The 24,311-nt window shown below is 39.9% G+C and overlaps 1 long non-coding RNA gene across 2 annotated transcripts in view; it reads right to left on the reverse strand.

Moving 5' to 3' along the window:
- Window positions 1-11,978: 11,978 nt before the first annotated feature.
- LOC143714790 (uncharacterized) overlaps window positions 11,979-24,311 on the reverse strand; it is a 34,979-nt gene continuing 22,646 nt past the window's right edge. Inside the window, exons 1-5 of one of the 2 annotated variants that reach the window (XR_013195609.1) lie at window positions 12,835-12,868; window positions 12,621-12,756; window positions 12,407-12,542; window positions 12,193-12,328; window positions 11,985-12,114 (exon numbers count right to left, since the gene is read on the reverse strand). This is a non-coding gene — a long non-coding RNA (uncharacterized LOC143714790). Of the gene's footprint in view, window positions 12,115-12,192; window positions 12,329-12,406; window positions 12,543-12,620; window positions 12,757-12,834; window positions 12,869-24,311 lie in introns of those variants that run through there. The other variant, XR_013195610.1, reaches the window with a different exon arrangement.

The raw sequence follows: 24,311 nt of genomic DNA on the forward strand, positions 1-24,311 counted from the left end.
AGACGGTTGCGAAACAGATTCACTTCACTCTTCAGAAAACAAAAGCTGAATTTTACTTATCTGAAACCACAGAGAATCTAAATGACCCCAAAAAATTCTGGAAAACTATTAAGTCATTATCTGCATCGACTAAACCAACAGGTTTTGCACGGTCTCTAGTTAAGAATGGTGTGTCTATATCTGACAAAGTAGAAATGTTAAATTGTTTTAATGAGCATTTCATATCATCTGGGTTCTTGTTTGATTCTGTTGCCCCTATAGTGTCGGAGCCTGTAAATGACACTGCTATTACTGCTGACAAAACTTTCAGTTTTAGCTCCTTCTGTGTTTCTCATGTTCATAAAGCCCTGAAGCAATTGAATCCTCGAAAACCTGTGGGCCCCGATCACATAGAACCTTTCTTTTTGAAATTAGCTGCAGATATCCTAGCTGAACCTCTGACACATCTTTTTAATCTTTCACTGGTCACAAACAAAATTCCTAAGGTATGGAAGTCTGCTTACGTTTTACCACTTTTGAAAGGAGGTGACCCTACCTTGCCTAATAATTACAGACCCATTTCCAAACTTTCAGCATTGGCCAAAGTGATGGAATCTTTGGTTAGTGAACAAGTAAAAGAGTATTTAAATGCTCAGTCAATTTTATCTAAGCATCAATCTGGTTTCAGGAAAAAATTATTATATAGTCAAAGCATTTGATGACAAGAAACAATGTGTCTCTGTTCATTGATCTGTCCAAAGCATTTTACACTGTTGACCATAGCATACTAGTTCAGAGACTGATCAGTATAGGTATGTCTCAGGATTCTGTGGGCTGGTTTATCAACTACCTCGCTGATAGGACTCAAGCTACGCAAGTTGATGGCCTAACGTCAAAATATTTATCAATCTTTAAAGGGGTCCCACAGGGTTCCATTCTGGGGCCACTTTTATTCAATATTTATATAAACTGTCTATGGGAAAATGTCCAACATGCATTTTTCCATTTTTATGCAGATGATACGGTTATTTATTGTTGTGCAACTACCATTAGGAAGGCGTATGAATGCTTGCAACCTGCTTTCGATATAGTGCAAGCACAGCTTTATCAATTAAAGGTTGTGCTTAATGCAGAGAATACCAAAGTAATGCTTAGTAGTTTCATCTTATAAATATTTAGGATTTTTAATTGATGATCATCTTTCTTTTAAGCTTCATATACAGAATCTAATAAAAAAGTTGAAATTGAAGCTAGGTTTTTTCTTTAAGAACAAATCTTACTTTTTCTACAAGAAAAAGGCTAGTCGATGCCACATTTCTCTCTATCATTGATTATGGTGATCTGTTGTATATGAATGCCCCAACAAAGTATCTTAAGATGTTAGATGCTGTGTTTCATGGAGCTTTAAGATTTATTTCAAATTGCAGACCCCTCACCCATCACTGTACACTTTACTCCACAGTGAATTTGCCTTCTCTGTCAAATCGCCGGCTTACTCACATTTACATCTTTATATATAAGGGCATTATAGGCAGGCTTCCATGTTACATATCTGAATTTCTTACTTTTACACAGAGTACCTATGGTTTACGGTCCCAGAAAACTATTTCATTAAATGTACCTCAAGCCTGGACAGAGTTGTTCAAAAAGGCTTTCATGTTTATTGCACCTTCTACTTAGAATGATTTACAGAAAACACTTAAACTACCGTGTCTAATTTCCTTAAATTATTTTAAAGGTTATGTTAAAACTATAGAACATGAGTCGATCCACACGTGCAAATGTTTTAATTAATGGCACTGTTATTTAAATTGAAATGTACTTGAATTGTCTTTGCCTCTTTTGCGTTTGTTCTGTGATTTTGTGACCTAATTTTTTCTGCTATCTTGGCCAGGTCTCTCTTGAAAAAGAGATTTTATATCTCAATGACACAAACTTGGTTAAATAAAGGTTAAATAAAAAATAAAATAAATAGCCTACTAGATCTTAGGCTGCGGGACGGACTATAGGAGTGTAGGAGTTCAGACCTGTAACTTGGGGCAAGATGATGCAGACATTTGTACACTAAAAGGAGAATTTTATAGTCGATCCTAAATTGGACTGGTAGCCAATGGAGAGCTCGCAGGATGGGAGTGACATGATCGAATTTTCGTCTTTCTTGAGAAATTTGGCCGCAGTGTTCTGAACCAATTGAAGACGAACGAGCTGGGACTTAGAAATGCCGCAGTACAGTGAATTACAGTAATCCAAGCGGGATGTTATAAAAGCATGGATAGCTGTCTCAAGGGATTTTTCGGGCAAGAAATGCTTAATTTTGGCAAGAAGGCGGAGTTGAAAAAAGCTAGTAGCGACAACTGAAAACACCTGTTTCTCTAGGGTTAATCGACTGTCCAGGAAAACTCCTAGGTTCCGTACACAGCTTGTATTATATATATATATATATATATATATACACACACACACACACACACACACAAAAACATTTATATACACATCTGGGTCATCTTCATGGGGCTTGCATAACGCCTGAAACTAGGGCAGCCAGTCTGTCCCTTGTAGCATTCCCAGATGTTTTGTTGAATGCCATGGCTTCACCAAATACCAAAAAGCCCTTTCAATTATGCTGCGGGCCCTGGACTGGTAGTAATTGAAGCGCCCCTGGACTTCTCCAATCACTGGCTCTTTGTAGGGTGTGATCAAGCAGAGTGGGGTGTCTAAACAGGGATAGCCCCCATCACCTAGAATAATGTACCTTGAGGGGGATAACGTTGTGCCCTATAAAATGAACTGTTTTTCAGTATGCGTGTGTCGTGAACTGACCCTGGATAGCCAATAAATACATCTAGGAATCGTCCACTGGAATCAAATATTGCTTGCATGTTGATGGAATAAAAGCCCTTGTAGTTTAAATAATCCATTTTGTGCCGCCGCGGGTGTTTAATCCTGATGTGGGTGCCATCTATTGCACCAATTCGGTTGTTGCATTCATTGCTCTTCTGCTCAGGTGGAAATCCTGCTGCAGCTCCAGCTCCACATCAAACCACAACCGCAAGATGGGCACGTTATGGTTTAACCTGCAGTACGTTACTGCACGACCAGGCTGAAAAAAAAATTCACATCATTATTCTGCATTGGAAACACTTTTACTACATTGTACGTCTCCTCTTCCCCAAACAAAGCACACAAGCTATTGGTGCGTTCAAGTCATCTCGTAAAGATCGTATTTACGAGTTGAACGCACATGAACGCCACACAATATCGTAAATACGAGTGGGAAGCTCGGGATTTTCTTTAAGAACTAGAGTTTAAAACCCTTGCTTGTATTTTTGTGTATTAAATTTAAATTAAACTCAGACGAAAGTGACTTGAACACACCGGCCGTCCTAAACACAACAAAATACAGCAATAGGCTATCACGTACGATTGAGTGGTTATCGAGTCGTATAAACCCTGTAAACATTTAACACAGTAAATAAATAAATACATGGATAAAAACATAGGTCTGTACCTCCAACGTGTTTATACAACACCATTTTACATGCAACTTAGAGCTTCTATCGTTACAGAGTTGTGGTTAACTAACTTCGTTAAAATTGCAACTAAACGTCTTGCAGCCATCATACATACCATAAACTGATCCACCAGCAAACTTAGCCGCCGAAGATATCGTAGTCTCCGTTGTTTTCTCCGAACTTCACAAGAAAATTGCAAGAAAATAGCGGTAACCCACGCGACTGAGATGACTGCAGCTGTCAACGGCATCTTGGAAGTTGTGATAAACATCGGCGCATCTCCTGTGACGTATGCGCTAGCGACGACTTATAATGACGTCTAACGGAGGCGTATTGGTGTCCCATTTCTTAGGGGAATATTTTCACCCCTACGCCTTGCCACTTTATTTCAAGGGTCAAGGGGAAGGCGAAAGGTTAGGGTTAGGGGAAGGCAAAGGGATATTGGGTGTCTACCCGATATCGGGTATAAGGTGTCTGCGAGTGTATTGAAGCGAGGAACCTAGTTTTATTATGTTAAGAACCCAGTTCGACACTCCGGGGATGGCTAAATGTTTAAAGGGGTCATATAATGCCATTTTCATACAAGTTCATTTGATTCTTTAGGGTCTAAATGAATTTTTTTTAATATACTTTAATTAAAAATTTTCGTTAGTATTGTAAGAAAACACTAATTTTACCTGGTCAAAAACAGCTCTGTTTTCAGCATGCCGTTTCAGTGCATATTCCTTTAAATGATAATGAGCTTCGCTCACTCCACCCCTCTGTTCTGCGGGCGTTCATAACAGCGTTATGCACAAATGGCAGCGGGAGTCTCTGAGGAGGACACATCTGTGCAACCGTATCAGTTTGAGCCGGAGTCAGAAACAAGATGGCGGCCCGAAGAAGTTCGACAATTAAGGCTCGAACATGACGTTTCTGAATGGTTGGTTATTATATTGTCACTTTGATCTATCTTTGTGTACTGGCAGGGTAGAGTAACTTAGTGAGATGTACGAACGCTATGTGTTTACTGATGTAAGTTATATGTACTCAGTTTGTAATAACACAATAACCATAACGCGTTGTTCATTCTAAACGTGGGATTATGAATAATATTGAGAATGTCATAGCCTACATAGAAAACATGCCGTATGTACCCTAAGTGTAAACCGTAGCCGCATTCATCGTGAAGCGATTAGCAAATATTAATATAAAGGTTAATAAAATTTTACACTTACTTTTTCTGGAGGATCAGCAGGGAGTCATGACTAGCTGGTAACGATTCTTTTTTCAGGAGCAGCTTCTTATCAAAATCAGCTTTATAAGTTACTTCCTTCGTTAATAAAGCAGTCTGGTGAGAAAGATTTGCGAATCGCGCAAACATGAAAGCATTGACGTTGCTCGTGGGGAATATACCCTTCGAAAACAAAACTCAGCCACTGTGTCTTCAGCGGTTCGGATTTAGGAACATCAAAATTACTGCCGTGTTCGTTATTACACCCAAGAACAGAACACCACAATCGCTTAGACGCCATTCTGCTCCAGCATATCAACAATGACGGACTATGATGACTGACAGCTCGCTCAGGGCAGGGATCTGTTGAAACGCTGCTGTCAATCAACAATCGTGGGAGGGGCGTCCGATTTAGTGACGTCACAAAATCGAACGGCTCAATTTGAGGTAGGGGGAAACATATAAGGAGATTAAAACAAAAACACTGGATAGATAGGCACTGTCAACACACATTTCAGTACAATCAACAAGTGCATGTACCATTATATTACCCCTTTAACCTTTCAGCGGAACGGTCCCACAAATGGGAATTAGAATGTTCAGTGACATGACATCACTGCCAGATTCCCGCGTTAATTTGGCACTGAGCCAGAGGTGGACGAGCTCAGCGCCATGGCCGTGGGAAGAGGTTGTAAGTTGGGGGTGCTGTAGTAGGAGGTGCATTTTTTGCGTGTCAGGTGGACACCTATTAATAATGTCTAAGTCTAATAACAAAGTAAACACACACTAATAAGAATCAAACATATTTATACCAATCTTGTAACCAGACTCCATTGCACACAGCAGACACGTACAAATATCCGAGACATAGTTAAACAGGTCCAAAAGGTTGTCGCGCACAGCGGACAAGAACATATCCACAAAAGCAAATATTTTTAACGGCACATATACATTAGCCTACGTTATTTAAACTTCTGGGTCTGTCAGGGCACAGACACACACTCACAGAACACAGCTAATGAGAACATACAAATTAAAAAAAATTAAAACGTTCCACAGGCTGACAGCGCACAGGGAACACGAACATACCCAAATATAGGCACATTTTCACAGTTTCAAAGCCCAATTTGCACAGCACACAATAATATAACCAAATATATTTTTTTGCAGCAAAATTATCAGTGTGAAAATTATCAGTGTGAAATTAATGCATATGTTATGTGATGTTAAATTGCTCAGCGGCAGCTCATAATAAACCAAACATTTTACCTTGAGCAGGGTGCTCCTGTTACATTATTCCAAATGTGACTTGGCACTCAGGAGTTGAGTAGATAAAGTCTCTCATGAGGGAATGGATGTCCAAAGTGTTCAAAATGTCTATGTGGACATTCATTAGGGACAAGTGTGTGAGTCGCTTCTGTATCATGGTGAACCGTAACCATGTTTTTAATCGGCACAAGTTGGAGAATGATGAGGCCACTGATATAGGTAAACACAGACACAATTGTATGAGCTTTTCAACCTCATTATACAGAGCTCTCGTTTGAGGATGGAGCTTAGATTGGCATGATGCTACAGTACATCTCTCACTGTGCTACATTGAGATTCTCTGGTGACGTCGCAAAGCATTTTGAGCTGGAGATTAAGGCGGTCTGTGTCCAGCTCCTTGGGAAGCTGAAGGGGCTCCAAATCAACAGTTCCTCCTCCTGCTGCCACTATTTCTGCCCTCTCTCAGCTCGCTGCTTGTGTCATACTCTCTTGATCAAACCATCTCTTCAGCTCCGCTGACACCAAGTCAACAGCCTGGTAAAACTCATGTCGCCAAATCACTGTTTCTGCGTTATGCGCCACTGCCTCTGGTTCCGTGGTTTGGCGAAAGCGGCCCGAGGTTCTGCTCACTCTTGCGGTGGTGTCTGGCATTTTCAGGTCCATCTCTGAGGCACATGCTTCCACCTTGTGGACCACCTCCTCTACAATGTCATCATCACGAAGTGCCGCTATGTTATCTTTAAGCACATTTGCGCATTCAAGTGCACCAAGGGCACTTGCTTTGGAGCTCTGCAGGCTCCGGGCCACTGCCTCGCAGAGTTTGAACAGTGCTTGGCAACAGAGAAGACCGGTCCCCCGGTCAACAGAGAAGACCGGTACCACAGTCCCCCAATCTTTGATCTGCTGTCCCCTCTGAGAATCTTCTTGTCATCTTTCAGCGAATTGAGTTTAGTCAGAAGAGTACTGTAAGAGAAACAGACGCGTTTGATGGCTGTGACACGGACGCACCATCTCGATCATCATCACCATCAAAGGCTTAGGATGTTAACCGCAACCTCATTGCAACCGAAAAGCGACTCAAAAAGCTGTTTGCGCTTTAGCGATTCTCCAATTACAATAGCAACACCCCATACAAATTTCAAAGTATCGGCCACAAGGCTCACTTCACAAGCAACTTCTTGAAGCACCAAGTCCAGCGCATGGTTGTTACAGTGTACATACATTGTGTTACAAAGTGACCCCCACAGATCTGCTTTGGGTAGCGTGAGGGTCCGTTTATGAGGAAAATTAAAGGATGGCTCTGCCCACAACTAGTGATGTTACGTCTGACACCGACGCTCGTATCATTACGTCACTAGTCACTCCTGTAGTGAACCACCTGACTGCTGACAGCCCAATCCAGTGTTGACAGGTTTGAAACCTGGCGGCTGTATTTCTTATAAAAGTGAAGCCAAACAATGGCAACACCGAGAAAATAATATTTCTGAATAAAAACCATACCATTTAATGAACGCTTTGTCTAAGCCTTCTGCATGATGTACCCAAAGCACATCCTCTGCCAAATGTTTTTTTTTTTTGTATTATTATTAATTAGAGAACATATGAACATTGTTACATAAAAACATGCATCAAAGACAGAAACTTCCAAAACCCTCTGCTACATTATACAAGTACAACCAGTTACACAAGCACATCCTTTTCAACATACAAAAAATACCAGTCCCACCAGTACAAGTTATAGAGTTCGGCTTCCCACAGCTAAACAAGATAAAGCTTGCACACATGATACTGCCCTGCTAAAAAAACTATAGAAACCATTACAGAAATTCTATTTGATTTAATGGTTTTCATGGGAATTTTATTGGTTGTAATGGGAATTATAGTGGTCTCTGTGGGTCTCTACTGATATGTGTTGGGTTCTATTGGTATTTCCATTAAATCCTAATGGAATATGTCCCAAACAGACTACAAAAAAGAATTGTGTAGTGGTTTAAATGGTAAAAGCCAATGGTTCCTATTGGTATTTTAATAGAAACATTTAGAATTTCTGTGATGGTTTCCAACTTTTTTTAAGCTGGTCTGATCTTCTGTCCTTGTCTAAAGAAATAATTACATACACACACACACACACACACACACACACACACACACACACACACACACACACACACACACACACACACACACACACACACACACACACACACACACACACACACACACACACACACACACACTCGTGCTTAATGTTTTATTATCAAGGTGAACACATGAAATTTATCAGTATCTGTAAAATTCACCAACATAAATGAGTTTCACAGCACTAACACTGTTTCAGCTTTGATCGCCTTGGTAAACACGTAATAAACGGGGCGTTAACATATAAGCTTATTTGCATTTTATGGTTGTCAGCTTTGTTGCATTACATTTACTTCACCAGGAGATGGTGCTGCAATTTCTAGCTGAATGAAGCTTCGAGTAATGAACCATTTTCGACACAATTGTATCAGAAAGCAATAATGCTTCGAAACGCTTCATTTGGCCATCACTACCCACAACAGCACTGTCGTGTAAGGTGTAATTTATTGTCAGCACCGAAGATATATACAAAAAACAAACTGGGGTGAAGAGATATACAGTGTAGCTTCAAAACCCCCAAAATACAAAGTGACAAAGAAACAACAAACTGGATATTAAAGATGAACAATATATATATATATATATATATATATATATATATATATATATAAAATATTCACAAATGGTATCTTCAATATAATCGCTCCGATGAATCGCTCACGGCACCACTGTTGCACGCTCACGTCTGACTTGGTTATTTTAACAAGTTCCAAATTTGAGTCTGGCCTCCTCTTTTACAGGCCAGACTCCGCCCCCTCTACGGACATACCACTGCTTTAGTAATTATATCAAACTTTCAGTAAAGTTTAACTATATGCAATATAGTTATATATAATTTTAAAACTAATCCTCCTATAAACACAATAAACATAACAAACAAAATAACACAATAACATATATCTGAAACCTTAGCTTTTAGAAAAAAAGCAAATATTAAAATGTGCCATAGCGCAAGACAAAGTCGGGCCACTTTTAAGAATCTATAGCACTTGACAGTTTATTTGTATCCATGGCAACATAGATTGTAAAAGACAGTTAGCCAAGGGGGAACCAGTCTTACTTTTTGGTCTTAAATTAGACCAGTCTAAAATGTTATGCAACTGACTTAAAAAGTAAATACCAGTCTTAAAGAAAAAAATGAGACGACTAACTTGCAAGACTAGTCTTAAATAGATTTATGCAACCGGCCCCAGTTCGTAGAGGATTCCATCACGTGTGGTGTCACCCCTGAACGGGATCCCCTTGCTGCCCAGGAATCTAATGGATCTAAACAGTAGTTCCAAAACATGTCGAGTGGTCCCCTGCTGCTCGGCAAGAGCATCAGACAGGAGGGCATTGATAGGCACATTACCCAAAGCAGGATGTCTTTGAACTGAATCCATGTGTAACTTTGATCGTTCATGTTCCTTGAATTTTGCAGTGGCTTTACGCCAGTTTCCAAAGCCGCCTGACGCGAATGGGTTGTCTGCCCTAAAACTGTCTGCATTGAGACGTTTTTTTTTTTTCTATTGCTTTCAGACAAGCAAAACACAAAACTCAATTGGTCCCAGTCACGTAATGCAGCCACTTCCATTTGTTAAACCAATCTGGTGTGAATGCACGATTGAAAGTTTCTCTTCCAAAATGTCTACTAGGAAAAACAAAGTTAGATGGCTTCAAAGGCTCCTCAAATGCAACTAGCGTGCTACATCCACAGCGGTAACGACCCTCACGAGCCCGCCGCTTTCCTGTATTCTGTGGACTTCAGTCGTGCTCTTTTTAGAAGCTGGTGTGTACCAAAGAAATCCAAAATTCTTTTCTGTGCCATTATGATATCTAAATACCTTCACTGTTGCAACGTGACATCAGATGACATTGACAATGATGCTTTGCGTTATTTTAATAATAATAAAATCCTCATCCATAAACTTCTTAGGTTAATAACCTAAAAAAATGTAATACGTTTATTTATTTATTTTTTGCATCTGTCAGAGAGTGCTGTAATGTCTGCATTTTCCAAGGGGGGTGCTGCAGCACATTCAGCACCCCTACTTCCCACGGCCCTGCTCAGCGCTGTAATACATCACAACTATGCAGTGTTTTCAACCTCATAATGTTTATTTTAGGATTAAAACATTTAAATACACATAAGCACTAGTAAAACAATACATTTGGAGTTTGTAAAATACACACTGATGTCTGTGGAAGCAGCAACAACAATCTATTCAAATATAATGTGCCGACGTGTGTTATTCATATCAGATAAACTTAGTGGAAGTAACTATAAAGTTTACTCTATTCCTCTCACAGTTCACCGGCCACTTTCTTAATGTACATGTATTTCGGGAGAAACTGATGACTGACAGGACTCTCTGAACTCCGGTGTGGTGAAGAGATGAGTCCCACCGAAGAGATGGGTCCCACCTTAGGACCCAAGCAATACGATTGGTTCAAAGCACGTTTTATGGGTAATCGCTTTAGTGCCGGGTTACAAATCAGACAAAATCACTTTATTATAGAAGTCGGTTGAATTACGTTATAACGAGTCATTAATGTTTTTTTACTTATATGTTTCATATACTAGTATAAAACCGAAGCTATTGATTATAAATTTAAACTTTTCTCGTTCTTAGTGTTTTTTAGTTAGCTTACATAATAGCATAGCATACAGCTATCGTGCTAGCTGAGGTTTACCTGACCTTATACTGCCTTACCGTATTCACAGCGATTCGAAATGCAATTAGAATTATGTCACTATTTTTATCGTAATAATCAGCGCAATATGTTGTACAAATTTTGTTATTAAAAGAACCATGTAAGTTAATAATGTTAAGTTGTGTTTATTACTATTTTTCTTATTGACTGTTTATCCATTTAAATAAATTACAGAATGTTAGCTATGTTTTGTGTGTAGGCTACTTAGTATAAATATTAATTGGTTGTCTAGCCTCGATTACAGAACAGTGTAATAAAACTACGAAATCACAAATCTTAATGTAATCATTATCAAACCCCTTAATTCATGTAATAATCTTGTATTTTTTTATCCTGATTAATGAAAGAAATTGCATTTTCAGGTTTTGCGACATTAATTTATTTGTTATTAAGCAATAAGGCATAATATATATTTTTTTAATTACATGCATGTCATTTTGTGTACTAATTCATATGATTTATGTCATAATTATTTCTTAAAACAGAACATCATACAATACAATGACATTCAATGCAATAAAATTAGTGAACCAAAACTTACAGGCTTTAAAAACTAAAATTGATTAAATTACACAATACAATACAAAATGAACAACTGAATTATGAGATGTAATGGATTTGATTTTTATTAACACAAAACTACAAGCAAAATGCACATCATTTTTGGACATTTATAGATTTTTTTAAAAATACACAACAATACAAAGCAGCTTTAAACAGACATACTGTAGTGTGTCTTTAATTTCCTAAATACTTTTGTTATAGTTCTCTGGCTATACAGTGTGAAGATTAAAAAAATAATAATGTTGAGTTAGCAGTGCTAAAACTGTTTAATGAACCGTAAGGTTAAAGTTTTTTTTAGGTCCATCCTGGATTAACTAATGAGACCCAAATAGATGCAGTGTCTTTTGCTGTATGTAAAGTACAATCTGTAGTTTGAAGTAATTCATATTATATGTGCAGTCAATTTTTTGTGGAACCATCCTGAGGCCTAGATGATGCAGTCAGGTGAGATGTGCCGAGGCACCTGAGACCATGAGATGACACCATGAGACGAGGACGCTGTGGTACTGAAAAAGAGCAGCTTTTTTTTTTTGCAAAACACACAAACATCCTGTAGCACTTGCATTTGTACACACTCAAAGTCTGTTGTGCTATGTAACATCACTCACTGTTTTTACTTAGATGGGCAAACTGGAAGGCACAACGCAGCAGGCGTAGATAGCTCGCTGAACCTTGTCGTCATTTCCCCTTGGCATGATTGGGTCGTGACTTGGTGGACGAGGAGGCTGGACTGGCTGAGGAACTCTGAAAAACACACAAACATCCTGTAGCACTTGCATTTGTACACACTCAAAGTCTGTTGTGCTATGTAACATCACTCACTGTTTTTACTTAGATGGGCAAACTGGAAGGCACAACGCAGCAGGCGTAGATAGCTCGCTGAACCTTGTCGTCATTTCCCCTTGGCATGATTGGGTCGTGACTTGGTGGACGAGGAGGCTGGACTGGCTGAGGAACTCTGAAAAACACACAAACATCCTGTAACACGTGCATTTGTACACGCACAAAGTCTGTTGTGCTATGTAACATCACTCACTGTTTTTACTTAGATGGGCAAACTGGAAGGCACAACGCAGCAGGCGTAGATAGCTCGCTGAACCTTGTCGTCATTTCCCCTTGGCATGATTGGGTCGTGACTTGGTGGACGAGGAGGCTGGACTGGCTGAGGAACTCTGAAAAACACACAAACATCCTGTAACACGTGCATTTGTACACGCACAAAGTCTGTTGTGCTATGTAACATCACTCACTGTTTTTACTTAGATGGGCAAACTGGGAGGCACAACGCAGCAGGCGTAGATAGCTCGCTGAATCTTGTCGTCATTTCCCCTTGGCATGATTGGGTCGTGACTTGGTGGACGAGGAGGCTGGACTGGCTGAGGAACTCTGAAAAACACACAAACATCCTGTAACACGTGCATTTGTACACGCACAAAGTCTGTTGTGCTATGTAACATCACTCACTGTTTTTACTTAGATGGGCAAACTGGAAGGCACATGAAATGACACAACCCTGTCTCTTTTTGTTAAATTTCAGTTTTATTGATCAATAATAGCCATTATTAAAGTATAAGTAGCCTAAAAGGTATAAGAAGCTATACAAGTCAAGAAATAAAGCAAGTTAAAAGATTCAGTCAACCTAAGTCAGCAGGCTACAACGTTAAAGTTAAATAGCCTAAATATATAAAGTTATGAGACTTCACTTTGCCCTCAGCCAAAACGATTTGCCACGGAACAAACTATAGATTAATGAGACCAAAGATCGACTTATACAAGCCGAATTATATCTCATGTTCAACTACTAGACTAGAGACATCAGAGCCAGCGGCAAACGTCAGAAGGACTAGCCAAGGTAAGGCTGTTCCAGGCGGGTTACATGAGCGCTGTGCGCCCGGTTATCGCCTGGATCTCACAACTCCGAAAATGTCAGATCAAAATTTTAAATAGGCGCTATCTTTATAAATAAACCACAGATTTGAGCTTTAAGCAACTACATTCTCGACTGAAAAATTCTTAAAACTACATTTCGTGACACAATAAAAGTAGTATTTTTAAATTTCGCGGCCTTTCTCCTCTGCTATTGACGCAACCTACTATGAAAAGCGCAATACAAATAAATGTATTACTTGATGGCAACAAACTGCTTTTATCTTTTATTTTTTATCTTATCTTGCACTCTGGGGTACTACCATAGCAGCGGGATTTAGCATTCCACATAAAGCTATAACAGTTCACGTTAGCTACAAGTTATCGCGAGAACATATTTAGATCAGGAATACTACTGGCATACTAATGGGGTCCTAAGGTGGGACCCATCTCTTCAGTGGGACTCATCTCTTCACCACACCGGCGCAAAGAAACATGGTGGCGCCCATCTCACGTTATAGATTAAGATTAAGATTATTTATAAAGGTTTTAAACGATTAACGTTAAACACACTCACTTACACATTTTGGAGAATCGGAAAATCAGATAGTTGATGACATGGTAAGCAAGTTTGTTAATATTTTGAATAAAAAGGAAAAACAAAATAAAAGAGATACGTCTGTCATGCATTATTGTGGCTGCGGTGTGTCACGTGACAAATTTGACGCGTTGCCATGGAAGCTAAAATAACGGTCACCTTGAAAAAACTCACTCTGGGGAGTCTGTTAGAAGAATATTTTAAACTTAAGTGTGAAAGGGTTACTATATGCATAATAAATTACGCTGGCTTATCGTTTTATTTCGTGTTTACCTGTGCAGTTGCATATGGAGTATTTTAGGGAGCGCTGCACTTAAAAATCTGTCGTTTCAAAGCAAGGTGTGTGTGTATTGATTGTTCATTGATGGTATATCAATTGATTGTTATATGATGGCCCCCTAACAATTTCACATGCCTCCTCTGTCATTTCATCCTGCAGCCGGGCCTGCTGCGAGTTAGGCCTCATTCACACTGCAGGGGCTTAATGCACAATTCCGATTTTTTGAAAAAATCCGATTTTTTTGCAAGGCCGTTCACATTTCCAATTAAATGCGGCCTTTTGTGATCTCCTGTGTGAACGTGAACGTGAAATGACCCAGAAGTGACCCGCATGCGCAAGCCTATAGTCAACTTTTGCGAGTTAACAAAATTAATTCATACTGACTGACATGAACAGAGAAATCATTACTGTCTACAGCCGCAAGAGGGCACTCTATGCTACTCCTGTAGCCTACCCCCTCATAAAATTAACGGAAAACAACTGAAAACTGAAACATTAACTTAAAGTCCCTATAAAGTCAACATTAAGTAGGCCTGTGTGTTCTGAGTTTGTCACACCGCAGTAAAATGTGTTATTAGCCACCCAGCCAAATTTGAATGATAGAAAAGCCGGCAAGTACATAAATCAAGCTATCAAAATCTTGAAAAAATGAGCAGTAGTCTCTGCTCTCAATTGCTGGGGGCATGTCTGCTGGCTGTGCTGAAACCACGCCCACTCGCTGCTGAAAAGCTGCCGTCGAGTTACTGTGGACTACCTACTATAATTATAACATAACCACACAAGGCAACTTAGGCCTTGACACAGATCGGATGTGTTCTATGACAGTGTAAACAGGAAAAAAATGCATGTATTCGGATATTTCGAAATCGGTTTCAGGCCTTGTTCATATGTGGAAATAAATCAGATATAAACAGGCAGATCGGATTTTCTGAGGCATTAAGCAACGTCTCCGCGGTTTAATGACGAGAGAAACCCCGACGCGCATATGCAAAACGTTGTGTCGTCGTAGGAGAGGTTTTTGCACACACGTTGACAACATATCAAAGGTTGGCTTGCTCATTATGCCATAGACCCACTGCTCCTCTTTAAAGCCCGCCACGATCTCATAAAAGTGCGTATCTATAGTATAAATTTTATTTCTCGTGCCATTTACGCCAAAAATAGTTTTCGCGTGCATATGATAAGCAGTTTATGGCGTGTAATACACACGCACTCCACACATCCCTAATCCTATGCAAGGGGTTTACAGTGCGTATCATGCACGCAAAAACTATTTTTGGTGTATAAATGGTACGAGAAATAAAATGGTATAGATGCACTTAATGAGATCGTGTTGTATGTTCCCAGCAGTCCTGAGAGCTCTCTCGCACACAATAACTGAAGCACATGCGCAGGCTGCAATGATGGCCCTTTTCATCCTCGTCCACTTCAAAATCATGCTAATGTTTGGCGAACATCGCATATATTGCAAAGCTAGCATCAAGCATATTTCGCGTTCGTCCATCTGTGCAAAAAACCCTTTAAGCATGTGTGATGTTTCAGATTAGCCTGGCTAACGTCAGACCTCGTCTCATTGAGACATGGGTCTGGGAACCACGTTTATTTTCTCGTATTTGAGGCGTGGTTTACGAATGCCCAGAGCCGTTTATTGGGTGCTACGAATGTCTATCACATGCGCCTGTACGTAGCTCATAGCCAATCGTTTCAATTATACCAGATGACGTATGTAGAGCGACAGAAATTAGACGACGAAGGAGACGATGGGTCAGAGATTTAACTAAACTACTTAGAACAATATCTAAGGCTGCATCGAAAGGTAACTTTGCATCTGCTGCCATGTTGGATCCATAGGTATAAACAAACTGCTTCGGTGTGTCGCATAGACGTCGTCATCGTCTTGCTGCTCCCTCCCTGTTCTGTGATTGGTCCCCTCGCTGAGGCGAAAATCTGGTCCATGCAATCCAGGCTCCCAAGCAGCGTGAATAAAATCGTGCTGCGCGCAAGGCAGCGTGGGGAAACGCGGAAAAAAAAGTTTCAGATCGTAAATCAAGTGTAAACACATGAATGGGAAATGGGTCACAATTGAAAGAACATGTAAACAGACGGTCAAAACTATCAGATATACGCAACAAATCAGAATTGGGCATCAATACCTGCAGTGTAAACGAGGCCTTACACTCTGGTGGGCATGCACTGCAGATGATGGCACCAGTTGTCGGCGTGACGGGAGGATGAAGGCCGAGGCGGGAGTTAGTCGGTTCGCCCCATTCACCAGTAACAGCGGATTATCAGTGAATCCCAGTTGTCTCCGACGAAAGTTTATAAAACTATCCTGTGTAAAATGATCACTACAGAGGCGGGTTTTGGCGGTAATCCTCAGCTCTCAATCAAGATGACTCTTCACAAAATTAATCCACCTCTTCTTGATGTGATCATTTTTCGGAAATTTAAATAAGGACACCGATCTGTTTTGTAAGTGATCGCATCCAGGTAGTACGCATTTCCGTGACGAAGGCATAGCTAGCTAGCAAACTGTAGGCTGTAGTAACTAATAGTACTGACAGTAACTCGCGATTGAGCAGCAAAGTGATGTGAATGTGCTCTATTTATATTGTTAGGAGTGGGGCCAGCCTCAGTGGCTCCAGTGCATCATCAAGTAGGGGCGTGTCCAGGAAATCAGGGGCTCCAGTGCGTCATCAAGCCCCCATTTTAGCCCCGCCAAATAAATTTGGAACACAGTAATGGTGAAAAGCTGTTTAACGGTCTAACTCCACAATTCAGTACTTCACAGTTCACAGTCTTTGTAATATGTTTTAGCAATACATCTCTAACATTTATAATGTGTTTAGAATTTCTCTTTAAAAATTGCCTTACAGGGACTTTAAGGACAACTGAGAAAGACTGAACACAAAGAAAATGCCCCCAAAAAGAAAATACTATTCTGCAGATTACAAACTGCAGGTAGCAAAATATGCAGCCATAAACGGTAATCAAGCAGCAAAAAGTAAGTTTGGAGCGAGTGAGAAACTTGTGAGGGACTGGCGAAAAGCAGAGGTTACTCTAAACACCGGGTCGCACACGGGACGTGAAGCGCAGCGCCACATCGCGCAGCGCCACATTTTTAAAATTCGAACACATTATTCTCTATAAGTGTACTGGTGGCGCCATTTGGCGTCCGTCCGCAGCGCCCAGCAACGACTCAGGACCTTGTTCAAAATCTTGCCACGCCACAAAGAGCCGTTTACAATTTACATTTCATTTACATTTATTTGTCTCAAATCATCGTAAATGTATACTGACTTCACCCTGTGCTGCAATATACATTTAGTTTTACATTCATTTACAGAAATCAGCTGCTTGAATAAAAATTGCTGATGTAATCGGATTTTCAGGTGATATTCTCAATTCATTCAGTTAACAGACGCTCTGAGGTAAAGTGTGTTCAGACTGCGGACTTAGCAAAGAAATTGTACAGTACGATCATAACATAGTGCAGACATTATCTTAATTCCCTAATGTCCTGAAACATAACAATATTGCTGGCCATAAACTGAGAAAGTGCGCGCCGTCAGGTGTGCGATACCTCGAGTTGTCCTAGACACGGCGCTGCGCCTCTCGTCCGGTGTGCGACTGTAATGAAGAAAACAAAGAAGGGTAATCGCGGGCTGAAAGCAAGATGGCCAGAGCTGGAGGAACGAGTCCCCAGATGGGTGCTTGAACAACAAATAAATAAATGCAACTTATAGTCCAGTGCGACGTATTTGTTTTTTTCCTCTTCATGACGCATTTTTTGACTGATGCTACTTATACTCCGGAGCGACTTATAGTCCGGAAATTTTTATTTTTTTATTTTTGTTTTTTATTGTGTTCGCTATAACAGTGGTCCAATTGCATGGGTGTGTGAACTCGAAAGGGTCCAGTGTTTGCAATGAAAATCTCTAACTAAACAGGGTGTTAGGAGGTAAATTCAAGACATTCTCTTCCTCTCTTCCTTCTTAGAGGTCCAGGTAGGCTACTGAGGCTCAGGATACAGCATTATATTAGGCCAGAGACCCTGGCGTTTAGGAGGGAAATGCTTGCAGGGGTGGGGGTGCTGAAGAGGCTCAGGCGCTGGATTGAGCTGAGCGGTAACAGCCGCTGGATTCGCTGGCTACTGAGTCTGCGTGGTTCTCTGGCAACTTAAAGCAGCTGCAGAGCTGGAGCGCTTTGGCAGGAAGTGGCGTATTGCCTGCGAAGACTTCTGAGCAGCAGTGAAGCGCTCAGCGAAGCTTTCTACTGCAGGGCCAAAGAGTCGAGTTGAGCTATAGATGGTACTCCAATACCACTAGGCCAGGTCTGTAGCGCTGCACAAGTCCCTGAATGCGACTGGATCTGGTCCAGACTTGTCCATAGACCGAAGGATTTTGGCCTGAAACCTCTGGAGGACTACTATGGTGTGAAGGGCAGTGCCTGGCTCGGCCAGCGAGGGCGGAAGTGGTCCTGCAGGGTTTAGTTGGGTGAGCGATTTTAGCCTTCCATCCAATTGCAGTGGACGGACAGATGTGCAGCCACAGCTTCATCGAGAGGAGGCAGCTTCTTGTACCCTTTTTCCACAGCGCTGTTGATAGTAATGAGGGCGATGGAGGTAAGAGTGCGTAGGCAATCCGTGCTGCGGAAAAGACGTTCAGGTCAGTGCGCCCGCCCACTGAATTGAGTCTGACCATTCGGCAAAGCGGACGGATGCAAGCTGTACTGTAACGATTTATCTTTTCTAAATTTGTGTGCGTGCCTGTAAAGTAATCAGCAGTCTGTTTATACATTGTTCTCTACTTAGTTTATGAACGTTTGAATAGCCCTGCATGTGTAAAAGTTAATGTATGCGAGTGACAATACGAACTAAGTCGTAAAGATGTTTCTGTGTATATTTACATAACATTACTAGTTTCCTCACGCATTACTTTGTTATATTTATAAGACATAATCTATGTGCCTTTTAGTCATTATATGTTCTATTAAATATATATCACTCACTTCTAGAGTTAAAGCCATAGACAGTAAAATAAATGGACACAGCGACCCCCTTGATTTCAACAGAGAAAAGTGAAGCCCATTAGAAGCACTCACTTCCTGATGGCTGGGCGTACTGCGCAGACTCAAACTAAGCTTGACGACGTAGATGTGACGTGAGCAACATGTCTGACAGTTGTAAATCTTCTAGACAGCTGTGCTAAGACAAATCTGACAATATTTATAGTATATAACAGCAATAAAATAGCTTTACAGTCAACAGTTTTTTTTTTGTTTTTTTTTGCAGTAGCTACTATCTTATATTAATGACCGTTAAAGCAAGACTATAAACACAGCCACTCTCATTCATGTTCTATAAGATCATCATGTTTGTAATATTGATCCAGGGGATTACCCATACAGAAATGTAATATGTCAATATAAGTAAATTACATATATAGGTCAGTGCCCATGTATGTCTGCTGCCTATATGAGAATATATGCAAAATTCATATAAAACACATAGACATATATGAAACAATATAGCAAAAATTACCGTTTTCTTGGAGGTGCCATATATTTTCCCGTATATGCACATAAATGTTAAATATATGTAGCCTAAGACACATATGTATATATGCATATATGTTCTTATTTCAATGCATCAGTATCACATGCATGTATGTTTACATACATTTATTAAATATGTGGGAAACAAATATGTCACATATTTATACTTAATGTTGTCCATATATGCGAGAAACCAATACTATACTCTGTAATATATGCAGATATATGGTATCATATATAGATTAACTCAAATATTTTCTTCACATGTTTGGACACATAAATGTTCATATATGTTGCAGGAATAGGCTATATTGTGTTCTTAGATAAGTCAAATATATGTATAGATGTCATGATATTTAAAATATAACATGGCCATATATTACATTTTTGTATGGGTAAATATACAAAATATATTTCAGGCCTAGTGGAGTTGGTAACTAATAATAGTAATAAATGTGTAAAGTTGCATAAAATGGAAATACTTAATAAAGCAAGAAAAAACTACCTCAAATGTGTATTTAATGATTGGATTAACTGGTATCTGTGCTGTTGTCCAGTAACTGCAGTTGGAATTTTCACCCCAAAATGGCGGACGCGCTACCGAAGCGACACCTAGTGGCTGTTTCCAAAAAAGCATCAGAGTTTCGCATCTTGTTCTTCTATACTCTTTGCTATGGGCCTCTCCCTTGACTTTATGCCTCCATGTCCCCCCGATTGCCTCATATACAGTAAAAGATTGCCTGAGCTTCTCTTCCTGTCTATACAGTAATTTCTCTACAGTGCGTGTGGTTATGACGCAGTCGTTAGCCTACTTTTTACAAAAACGGCTTCTACGGGCCACATTTCATTTAATGTAATTTTAAACTTTGATTAGTTACTCAAACCTTTATCTAAACCTCTCACTGTCGGTCGCGCATATCCGCCATGTTTTGTAGTTTGTTTGCTTTCTGCTGGGTATTAATTGATTACATGTAATCTAGATTAGGTAATCAGATTCCAAAAATTAAGTAGGCCACTTGTAATTAAATTATATTGCAATTTAAAATACTTGAAATTAGATTCAGTTACTTTTATAACTGATTATATGATTACATGTTATTCTTACAATGGCAGTAAATGATTCATAATTCATTGATTCTACTTCTTTTTTATTTAATACATTTTCCTTTCTGAACTGGTTCAAAGTCAGAGTTGGAAACATCATGAATTTTTTCTCTTTTACCACACATTTTGTATGCATGCAAATTGTATAATATCCAAGGTACACATTTCTAGTCACTGCCGAAACACAATAATAAACCAAGTACACCTATTAAGATTTTGTTTACATCTACCATGTAAATATATTTTTTTACTATTTTATTAAAAAGTTTTCACAGGTAACGCCTCTATAATCTTTGCTGTGTATGTTAAAGCAACTCACTCGTCTCGCACGTTGAGCTGGCAATGTTTTACAGATGGTCTTGAAGTGTAAGTGGGCAAAGCAGCAAATCGGCATTGAATTAGTTATCGGATGATATTAAAAGGTAGTGGGATTATTTGTGGTTGACCTGGAAATTTTAACTTATTAGCCCGCGAATTCAGAGCATTAACTTAAGTTGTGTCAGTGTAACGTTATCGATAGCTAGCCTAGTCTAACCGTAAACTACTTGGCTAACGTTACTGCCTGCCATACAAAGCCAATAAGCCATATTAACGTTATCTGATCGGTTTTGAAACATCTGTTCTGTTTTGTCTTGTGTTAAAGTCTCCAGCTGGTTCAATTGTTTTCAGTTTCATAGAAACAAGGGTGTTAAATTTGTTGTAGGCTAACTGAAAAATCCAACCTAACGTAATCAAGGCATCGACTTGATGTTTCTCCCATAGACTGTTATTCACGGTTCTTCATGGATCAGGCAGCTAATTCAAATGCAGTGAAAAAAGATAGACTACCCGTTCGAAAGCTACAGCATAGTTGTTATACAGATCGCTATGACCGTGATGTAAGCTTAGAGTGCACGAAAGTGTAGCAGTCAGCCTCTCTCATGTGCTCATATAACTTCCGTTATTATTATCAGGTCACTTTACTTGCTCATGATTTGCAAGTAGCAACTTACAAATGAGGTAGGCTACTACTTGCCATAATAAAACAGTAATACGAAATATATTATTATTATTAGTAAAAGAGTATGGCAGTAAGATGATAGATTCAATGCCTCTATATTATTCAAATATTATGCCAGTAAGATAAAATATAAATATAGCCTATATAAACTTACATAAACTTACAAAATAGATACTTTAAAGGGGGGGTGAAATGCTCAGTTTCACTCAATCTCATGTTAATCTTGAGTACCTATAGAGTAGTATTGCATCCTTCATATCTCCAAAAAGTCTTTAGTTTTATTATATTTATAAAAGAAAGATAGGCTGTACCGAGTCTTTCCGGAAAAACCCGAGCGGGTGGAGGCGTACCGTGTGGGCGGAGCTAAATAATCACGACACGAGCGCGCGAAGCTTTTGCGTTGAGAGCGTCTGGAAGCTGTGAGTGACATCCGAAAATAAACCATGGCTAACAATCAGATTCAGCCATACATTTTTGATCCAGAATCAGATCCCGAGGCTGAGATTGAAGACGACCAGCAGCAGCAGCAGCAACGACTACAGCAGGACGTCTCTATGTGGTGTGTAGGCCTACTGGAACGGTATAACTTATAACTTAAACAATATAAGGGCTCGTTCATATAGAACGCGTTTTTGCTCACAAAAACGTGAGATGGGCAGTGAAATGGGTGAAAAACATAAGGTCTCGAGCGTTTTTTTAAAAATAGAAATGATTTGAACTTGAGCGCAGTGTTTTTAGAACACCATGTCATGCGCGAGTTTTACAACATTTGTGTGTTGTAAACAGACAGACTGGTTTATGAGGACATGATTTATTTTTACAATAAACAAACTGACACCTACAGTGGCCAGCTAAACAAATGTATTTAAACACACACCATACATCGCATGCTCCATAGATACATTAACTGTATGTGATCATGTTGTTTACTTTCTGTGCTTAACGTACACGCCGATAGTTAACAACTCACAGACATTTGAAGCAGTTTTACTCACCGCCTGCGGTTCCAACGCACGACCGTGAACCTTTATCGTTGGGACTGCTCCATCTTTGAGTATTAGGCGATCTGCAAATCCGGCGTTGAACTGGGCCTTGTTTATAAAACTATTACTGTCGAAATGAAGGGAACAAACAAAAACACTTGCACAACTCCGTTGCTGCTCTGGAAAAACAAAATCCATCCATAGGTCCCTTAACGCTGGGTTCTTTGGAAATTTGTGCAATGTTGTCTTGCCCTGGCAACCAAAAACACACTTTTTTGGTGCCATTTTTTTAATTGCAGCCGAGCCCAGCGCTCTGATGGGCATAGGCGTACTCTCGCACGCACTAGGCTACAGATGCGCGCGCGCCCTTCCGGGAGAAGTGCCCTTAAGACCCGTATAAGGAAATTCCGGCGACTCTGACGTCACACAGGCCCGTATTCGAAAAAAAACTTTCCGAAACTTGTGACAAACCGGAAGGAGTATTTTTGGAACAGAATTACTCCATCAAACTTACAAATTCATTTTTGAAACTTTGTCCATGTTTAGCATGGGAATCCAACTCTTTAACAGTGTGAAAAACTCACTATGCATGAAACAGCATTTCACCCCCCCTTTAACTTAGTCCTCAGATAGAGGAGGGTTGCTGCTAGCTCCGTTAAGGTATTTCTGTCCCTCCCAAACTGCATTGAAATGGTATGTTTAGGAGACAGAATTAAAAAAAATTCCACCCTGAACCCTCCTAACATGATCCATATCACCCGTCAGAAAACAATTGCAACGTCTCAAATTGTGCCCCCCCAGAATTTTGGCTTGCATGACGCCCCTGGGTATATGGGATCAATTTCCCGCCAAATGTATTGCGGCCATGGATAAAATAATAATCAGCGTAAATAATTTTTTTTTAAAAACATGTGAAAATATAACGCAAAAAATGTTAAAATCAATGCAAAGTTAAACCAGAATCTCAAACAACGCGATCACGGAAATAAAAATAATAAGCGTGAATCAAACATTTAAACAAGTTTAAAATTATATTGCTCAAAACTGAAACATGAATTCAAAATTATCTGAATCGCACACAAAATCATGTTTTGTACACTTATTTTAATTTTTTTGTATGCCAGTGCTTTTTTCTCCTGTGCTCTTGTTTCCACATTCTGCGCTTACGGTTTGTTGTGGCAAAAATCCTGTTAAAAATCACTGCGTAAGAGACACTCAAGAGTAGAGACGCGTGGATGAGCTATTATTTCATCCACAACCGCATCACAAAACTCCTCGTCCGTCCGTCCGCCATCCATCCGCACCAAAGTTTTTGACCAATTTTCAAAACCGCACCGCCATCCGCAGATTGGGCGATACAAGGTGCTGCTGATGACAGCCGCGAGACTAGAAAGCTCTCCGAATATCAGCAGTGAACTCCGTCACCGATCGGCACGCAGGGACAAAAATTAATAAATAGCCTAAATTAAAAGCACTTCGGCAAGCCTGACCTTATCTGATATTTAGTATTTAGACAATATTTTAATTGTAGCCTAATAGAAAACGTATTTTGGC

Source organism: Siphateles boraxobius, unplaced genomic scaffold (genome assembly GCF_051911475.1).
Source record: "Siphateles boraxobius isolate OS27281-9 unplaced genomic scaffold, OSU_SipBor_1 55, whole genome shotgun sequence".
NCBI classification, from domain to species: domain Eukaryota; kingdom Metazoa; phylum Chordata; class Actinopteri; order Cypriniformes; family Leuciscidae; genus Siphateles; species Siphateles boraxobius.